We start from the raw sequence: 8,618 nt of genomic DNA on the forward strand, positions 1-8,618 counted from the left end.
AGATACCTAACTATTGAAGGAAACAACGAACACCACCTATTACCATACGGTAATTGGAGAGAAGGATCGTAGATGTTACTGTTATGACTTTACCATTTTGCTTTTTGCGCTAACACTTTTACAAAGGTATTACTATACTAAAAACTGGGAAACAACAAGTCTATCTAGTGTATAAACATTGATTTTACTGTGTTAATAACTTTGTTTTGGCCATATTGCTCCTGCACTAGAGGCAGCTCCCAAAGTACATAAAAAAGTGAGGTGGACCTTGAACGAGAGTAGCAGTTTCGTAGTCTAGTCAGGAACGGGCGACGTAGCAGTTAAGTCACATGTCATCCCCGCCCCGCTCACAGACTTCCTAACAAGTAGCATCCTACCGAGACCACCAAGAGGCCAATAGGCGGTAGGAGGTAATAGCGAGGTGCTAGGAGCCAGAGGCCGTCTTTTTCGATATAGCAGGCTCCTGGCTCCTCGGCGCCTTATTTTATCAGCTGGACTCTGCCCCGGTCCTCTTCTTGGGCATACACGCGAGGTCTGCGTACTTGGGGAATTGGGGCGGGGACTCGAGGTGGAGAGCCGAGTGATCTTACTTACCTTTATTTAGATCTAAGTGCTGAAAATCACGTAAAATGTGTGAAATTCCTGAGATTGACTTAAGACTACACCCTATATGTTATCAATATGACCCATCAAATAAATCAAAAAGAAAAAATTTCATATGGCGACTAAACTTTCTGCAGAGAGGGTACGACCAGTTGCCCCTTTTCAGAAAGACCCGGCCCACTACAGCCTGACTATGCCTCAACGTCAGGCGGCAAAACCTGGAAGCTTATAAGGTAGTCTCAGCCGCGTGAAGGACCCGATAACTCCTCTCTTCCCAGGTCGACCGCCGGCGCCGTCACCTCCGAACGGGACATTCTTCAACATCCTGCAACATTGAAGTTGAACCAGTCGTTCTCTCGTTCGGGTAGTCGTCAATTCTGTCGGCTTCGTGTCCTATAGAATTCCTCTGAACCCCGGAAATAAGAGTTAAAGTAGAGGTTTAGCGGGAGGAGCTGAGAAGGCCAGGAGTCATCACGCGCCTTTACTTAAAGAGTCGCGCGGGTACAACTTCCTGTAGAGTAAAGAGATTACGCGAAGCATCCGCGCTCCGAGCTCGCAGCTCCTCCGAGAGACCTGCCTCGAGATATGGCCCTCTGTGACTACCCAGGAGGTGCCAGAGGGTGCCGAGAAGCACTACGTAAAGCCCTGTCTCTACATAAGTTCCAGCACTCGTGTGGCCGGCCTGTATAGAGTCGGTTACTGTCGAGGACATACGTAGGGGACCTAATAATGAAATAATTGCGAAAGTACTGCTACGCTAAAAATGTCTCTCTTGCGACACTCCAGGGCACGTCTTTCGTTCGTACGACACATATTGATGTTATATATAGTGACGGCATATGCCGGATGAGAGGAAATAAACGAAAGCAAATCATTCTATTGGATGTTGTTCTCAGCATAAAAAGATTTTGTAAATCACGAGCGTATATTTATGTGTTGCCGACGTCGATCAAGAAGGTCGCTCGTATGCGCGACACACACCACATCCACACCAACACACACACCCATGTCACACGGAGCGGCGAACACACACCATCGACACAGCATTGCTGACGTGCGCCTGTCGAACTGTACGAGCTGCAAGTCAATCGTAGTGGGACGATGCGACTTGTGCGAACAAATGCAATCGTATATCGGATGAGCAAGAAGGGAGACTACTCGGTTCCTTTGCATATTTACCCTGAGCCATCTGAGGCCTCCATTCGACCTTTGAACTCGCTCGTACGATTATGTTAAAGGTAATTCACCATGTGAGAACACGTAACACTAATATTGATATAATTGTGAATCTGAAAGAAATATGAAAGAATAGTCTCACCCGCGACCTGAATCCCATGCCACCACGTGTTCGAGGTGGATCACAGGTCGTCTTTCATAATGTTATTACTAATGGTTTTACGTTTAATGATTTTTTCTATATTTAGTATAAAATCTAGTACAAATAAGTAGACTAAGGCAGACCATGTAACGACAAAATCAGACACGAAGAAGTTAATCACCAGTCACCGACCGATAACTGCGACAAATCTCGGACACCCTGTTTGGGCTAGTACGGGGAGGGAGAGTGAAGAATTCAGTCACCCAAAGTTGAAGAAAGGACAGGTTTGAAAAAGACAAACGTTCAGCACCGGGGGGGTGTGTTTATTCAGTCCGAGTCACCGCCGCGGGGCTCTAAATAAAACTTCGAACTCGAAGTATCTCCCACCGAGTTTGTAAATCCAAAGGTAATACATGCGCCGCGCGATGTCACCCTATAAAGAGATGACGTTTAGGGGTGAGTTTACGTGTCACATGGCGCTGACAGATGTTATCTCCGGAGCTATTAGTCGAGTACCGATATCCACATGTCCCATATTCACGATAGAAATACCACCACACACTGGAGTGATCCTACCAGCCCCCCTAGTGAGGGGTCCCCTTCTAATAAAATTAAACTTCAATTTTTCGTAGTAGACCACGTGAAACTCTCGTTTACTTCTCTAGGATACCTATGAGAGAGTTGTGGTAAACTTTGTCTTGACATTGTCTAAATGAAAAATGAATCTACCTATAAGAATGTTAGTGAGGGAAAGTTCGACATGAAGAACAAATACAGATATCATGAAAAGTATGGACAGAAAAGTAAATAAAGAATAAAAAAATATGATATTTCCCCCCCCCCCGCTAGGTATATTCTGCCACCGAGCGCTTATTAACAAAATCGTATTACCCACCTGGTTCAAACTCTGGTAACTCTCTGTGACTCTCTAGAAATCGAGTGACTCGAGAGCAACTGGGTTTTGATATATAACATCTCTTTTTCTTCTCTCAATTATTTTATTTATATTGTGCACTCTAATCAATATTAATCAAACTATTGTTCGTTTATACATTTTAAGAATGGCGTTTATCTTTTTTGAGAATGAGTTCTTATTTTTATTTTATTTATTGGGGTCTACAACAGATGATACAAATGTTTGTGTCAGTAAATGTGTAGTCGGGGGTGTGTGTGAAAACAACGGGGACAGAGCTGCTGTCAGACGATCAGCTGTGCGGCGTCATCACAAACGGACGTTGCTTCACGTGACGCTCCGGAGGAAAGGACGTCCCATTGCTCTTAAAACTAATTTCCCTGCTTCTCGTGGTTTCCTTGCGTCCCTCCATGCTTCCCTGGAGGGAGGGACTAAACACAGGGAAACGACGCAAGTGAGGGACGCAAGGAATCCATTTAACCGAAGTGAGAAGGACCCTTGGATTTCATTTAACCGACCTGAGACGGGGCCATGGGTTCTTCTGCTCTGACCGCTAGGCATGATGGGTAATCTGTGACGTTTCGCTTTCTCAAAAGTTGGGCCATTTTGCCTTCATGCGCCAATGAGCAGCTCTCATAGGAAAGAACGAGACCCCGCCTCCCACGCTGTATCCAGTTCTTATTATACATCCATGCCCTCGATGCCTCGAGTAAGAAAAACGGAATATGTCGGCCATTGTTTTAGCGTTGTGGTCTCTGACTTTCAGCAATGTGCTTTGGATTTCAGGTCAGTTGTTTTCATTGACTGACACTACTTTTAGGATAGTTAGCATAACGACAAAGAAAACGCAGCAACAGAACGTTCTTTTTTTTTAACACATTTTAAAGGTGGAAATGTGTATTATGATTGCAAGTTAAAGGGGCTCTATGCTGCTTTTCGTGGTTTTCCTCTCCTGTAGTGTGTTATAAAGTTTTTAGTGCATGTAAATGGTCTGCAAATGGTGAAATCCCAAAGTTCCGGTACATAGGGACATCACTACGCAACACTCGCGCTCCAACACATTGTACGTTACTGATAAGCTAAGGGGCGGGACATCTCTAAACTGGTTGACCAATCACAACAGAGCCGGCCAGCTAACCAATCAGAGCAGACTGGACTCTGGTTTTAGACAGAGGGTGAAAAGAGGTGCTGCAGCACAGGCAGTATGAGAACAATAAAGGTCTTTCTGAACATTAAAGCATGGAGACATGTCCCAGAGGGTAAATGGGTAAATGGACTTCGTTAATGAGGACGCAGCTCGAACAAATCGAGCGCTCTTCCTTCATCTCGTCTCCTAGCAGCGTCTGAATTGATGAGTTTGTGTTATCATTGACATGCTGATTCCTCTTTTGAAGTTCACTAATGTATTCTGAGGGCCTCTGAAGAAAACTGTATTTTCTGACGGATGGACAAGAGGAGAATCTGCAGCTCCCCTTTCTTGCTTTGTTCTCCAAAAAGATCATGAAAAATGTCCCTTACGGCTTTTATTTTTGAAGAATTGCGTTTACACACAAATACTTTCATTTGGATATAGAAACAACTATTTTCAGTCGATTTATTGGTCCTTTTATTCTTTTTTGAATAGGATATATATTTTTTTATATATATTTTTCAATTAGTCACTTATGAGCCATATACGTAAAGACAATTTAGAGAGTGGTGTATTTTCTGGGTACTTGTGTGTGAATACACTTACAGAACAAACCCACATTTTGACTCATTTTATACCTTAAATATAAGAGTTTGATCTCATCTCAACGTATACTTGTTTATTTTTTAAATGTTTCAACCAGATGAGTTTATGTTTCATACTTTCTGCTAATTTTGCTGGTAAATTAACTATAATTAAAGTTTAATGGATGACCTTTCCTCACAGTTTGATGTACTTTCACCTGAACACACACACACACACACACACACACACACACACACACACACACACACACACACACACACACACACACACACACACACACACTGTTTACTACTGTGTGTGAAACCCCACCCTACAGGAAGCAGTCACTGAGAATATTTGCTCCCTCCCCAACCAACTTCCCGTTCTCTGACACACACTTCCTCTTGTGTGTGTGTGTGTGTGTGTGTGTGTGTGTGTGTGTGTGTGTGTGTGTGTGTGTGTGTGTGTGTGTGTGTGTGTGTGTGTGTGTGTGTGTGTGTGTGTGAAGTCACAAGTGTCGGCTTGTGTTCTGATTCTCATGCCAATCCGCCCCATTACTTTGCCCTTAAAGGAGATAAAGAGCAGGATAAAATCACACTACTTTAAATCTGTGGGGAATAAATTTGAGCAGCTCGTGAAACAGGAGAGGAAATACATGTTCCTTAAACACGTCTTAACAAATATCCTCTTGTTCAAAGGCCTGCAGGGATTCAGCGAGCATTTATCCGCAATGTGATCTAGTGATAAGACAAATTACACCACACTGCACCCTCAGCTGATGTTTTTAACGTGGATTTAACCGATAGATCGACCCCTTTTTGAAGCAATAACCAACGTGTAATTGGTTTCACAGAGTAATGTGCTGCCACTTGCCCTTAAAACAGCTCCAAGCCAAGAACATGTACTGTTGTTTTTAGGGATTAAATAAGATAAATATATCATTTTAATTAATAAGCTTCAGAGGTGCTGGAAGGGAGACTTGGTTTCTTTTTGAGCGAAGCTAGGCTAGACTTGGCTGAAGCTACATATTTCCCGAACAGATGTTAGAATAAGACTTGAAGCAAAATAGAGAATATAAATATCTCCTTAACACAAAGATAAACCCCTTCACTTTAATTAATGCAGTTTTATTCTCAGAAAGCATGCAGGAAAAGCAACGTTTCTTCATGAATTCCGAGCAACACAGGGGGGATAATTGTTAAACAAATTACTTTTTTAATAAAGGATTCCTGGAATATCTCCCTCTGTGCTTTTCAGAATGATATTGATTTTCTTCTCCCTGCAGAGGCTTCAGAGCGTCTGCACTGCTTTTGATGATCTGCTCTCAGCGAAATGAAAACATCCATTTTCAAATCCATCTGGCGTTGGTGTGAACGCACGTACTAAAGGAAAAGTAGAAGTACTCAGATCTTATGGTAAAAGTAGAAGTACTCAGATCTTGTACTTCAGTAAAAGTAGAAGTACTCAGATCTTGTACTTGAGTAAAAGTAGAAGTACCAGAGTGTAGGAATACTCTGTTACAGTAAAAAGTAGAAAAGTATTATCATCAAAATATAGTGAAAGTAGCGACAGTAAAAGTAGTCATTGTGCAGATTGGTCCATTTCAGAATAATAGATATAATGATTGATCATTAAAGTGTTATCAAAGCTGGTAAAGGTGCAGCTAGTTTGAATGACTTTGTATACTGCAGGGTAGCTTGTGGATTTACTCCAGGTGGAACTAAAGTCTGATTTAACACTTGATTATATTTCACATCATGACGGTGTGATTTATAGAGCATGCTTTCAAGTGAGCGCTGTAATGCAGCTAGTAACCAGAGATGGCAAAAGTACACATCCTTTCCTCAAGTAGAAGTACAGATACTCGTGTTTAAAAATACTCTGGTGAAAGTAGAAGTACTGACTAAACTTCTTTACTCAAGTCAAAGTAAAGAACTTTGAAATGTACTTCAGTAAAAAGTACCCATAACTAGCAGCTGTTTTAAAGAGTACCTGACCTCCCTTTATATTAATAGAACAATAATGTCATTGTTAGCTAATGAATGTTTCCATGCTGAACAACGGCAACATGACAACGTTTTCATTGGTCCCTCTGGACGGGGCGGGTGCAGCATGGTGAACTTGGTTCTTTTCCCTCTTCTCAGCGGTTTTCTTTTGTGTGCGAGTTGTGTAGAGACCTCAGCTTCGCGTATGGATACCAGTAGTTAATTTAGTATGAAGATGTAATAAACCCTTATTAACCGCATCAAAAGGGGTCTTGTCTTTACACTTGTAGCCTACTTGAGACCAGGTTTAGGAACAACACCTGTAGAACTATGAGAGACATGTTTGAGTATTTAGTCTTTTGTGACCCTCGATAGAGGCGTCTCGCTAGTCACGAGGACGTCGTTCGTGCCGCCGATATTGGGTGATTAATGAGTACTTCGTCACTAAAATAGGTGTGCTCCGCTTCTCTGGTGGGAATTAGCAGACGACCCGCTCACAAATGCTCGGCGGGTGTGTGAAATGGGTCGTGTCCGTTGTGTGTCAGTGTTGTGGCCCGCGCGAAATTGTGCACTAAGTTCTGCGTCATTACTCTATCGCCTGTCAATTTGACCGTCCTCTAGCATTTCTCTCCCAGTCATGCTCGTCTGTCCTTGCGACTGTTTGTCGCTTTCCAGAGAGCAAAGACGCCCCCTTACCTTATATCGTCTGAGAACGGTACCATTTTCGGCGGGTTACACGTTGGTAGGTAGGTGAGAGGACGTCACCGAACCGGGGTACTTGTCCCCAGTCCCATGATTACCTCCTGGGGACCGGACCTTTGTTTTGGGGGGATTGAAAGCCGAGAGAATATTTAGTCTCTGTTCCGAAGTAACCCCTCACACGTCGCAGGAGACTACAAGACCGGTACAGAGTAAAGTTCAGGACGGACGTTCCGAGTGTACCAAAGGAGTGACACGCACAACCGCACACGCACACACGCAACGCACACACACGACTACACACACACGGCACGCCGCACCACGCACCACACACACACACACCTCTCTCTCCCCCTCAATGGCGCTCTGTCACTGCTCTTTCCTTTCTCAAACCTCAATTCTCTCCCTTATCTTTTTCTCGGTCCCTTTCACTCGAGATTTTGTTTACAAACAAGTCAATGATGGGTCCACCCTTCATGTTTATGAAACAATGACATGAATTCATGTACAAAGGACCATAGTCATGGATTAATGTAGGTGATGAAATAAAAAGACTGGTGAAAACTGAAATTGAAGAATGTACACTTGTGTTTATGGACATGAAAGATGATGAAATGTACAACTTGGGTTATGGACATGAAAGATGAAGAATGTTACAACTTGTGTTTATGGACTGAAGATGAAGAATGTACAACTTGTTGTTTATGGCACATCAAAGATGAGAAGAATGTACCAACTTGGTATTATGGACATGCAAGGATGAAGAATATAGCAGACTTGTGATATGGGACATGAAAGATGAAGAATGTACAACTTGTGATTATGGACATGAGAAGATGAAGAATGTACGACTTGAGTTTATGGACATTAAAGAATGAAGAATGGCTACACTTGTGTTTATGTACATGAAAGATGAAGAATGTACAACTTGTGATTTGGACATGAAAGATGAAGGAATGGTACAACTTGTGATTATGTGACATGACAAGATGAAGAATGTACAAACTAGTTGATATGGACATTAAAGATGAAGAATGTACAACTTGAGGTTATGACATGAAAGATGAAGAATGTACACTTGTGGATTATGGACATGAGGATGAAGATGTTACACTGTGATTATGGGACATGAAAGATGAAGAAGTAACAACTGAGTTTTATGGACATGAGAAGATGATAGAATGTACAACTGTAGTTTATTGGACATGATGAAGATGAAGAATGACAACTTGAGTTTATGGACATGAAAGATGAAAGAGTGTAAAAGGTTTGTCCGACCCAAGGAAATCAACTTACACACAAGCCACCGCACTAGTAATAATTAAATCTCAGTCGCCGGGATAACTAAACTTGTGCTGCACATAGGGTAGTAAAGGACCAGAAGAG

The 8,618-nt window shown here is 42.5% G+C and overlaps 1 protein-coding gene across 1 annotated transcript in view; it reads left to right on the forward strand.

The window, feature by feature from the left end:
- Positions 1-8,618, forward strand: part of LOC104941352 (cullin-associated NEDD8-dissociated protein 1-like) — a gene marked incomplete at its 5' end in the record, with an annotated part of 15,550 nt that overhangs the window by 6,769 nt on the left and 163 nt on the right.

This window comes from Notothenia coriiceps, unplaced genomic scaffold, assembly GCF_000735185.1.
Source record: "Notothenia coriiceps isolate Sejong01 unplaced genomic scaffold, NC01 NC01_scaffold00003315, whole genome shotgun sequence".
NCBI lineage: Eukaryota > Metazoa > Chordata > Actinopteri > Perciformes > Nototheniidae > Notothenia > Notothenia coriiceps.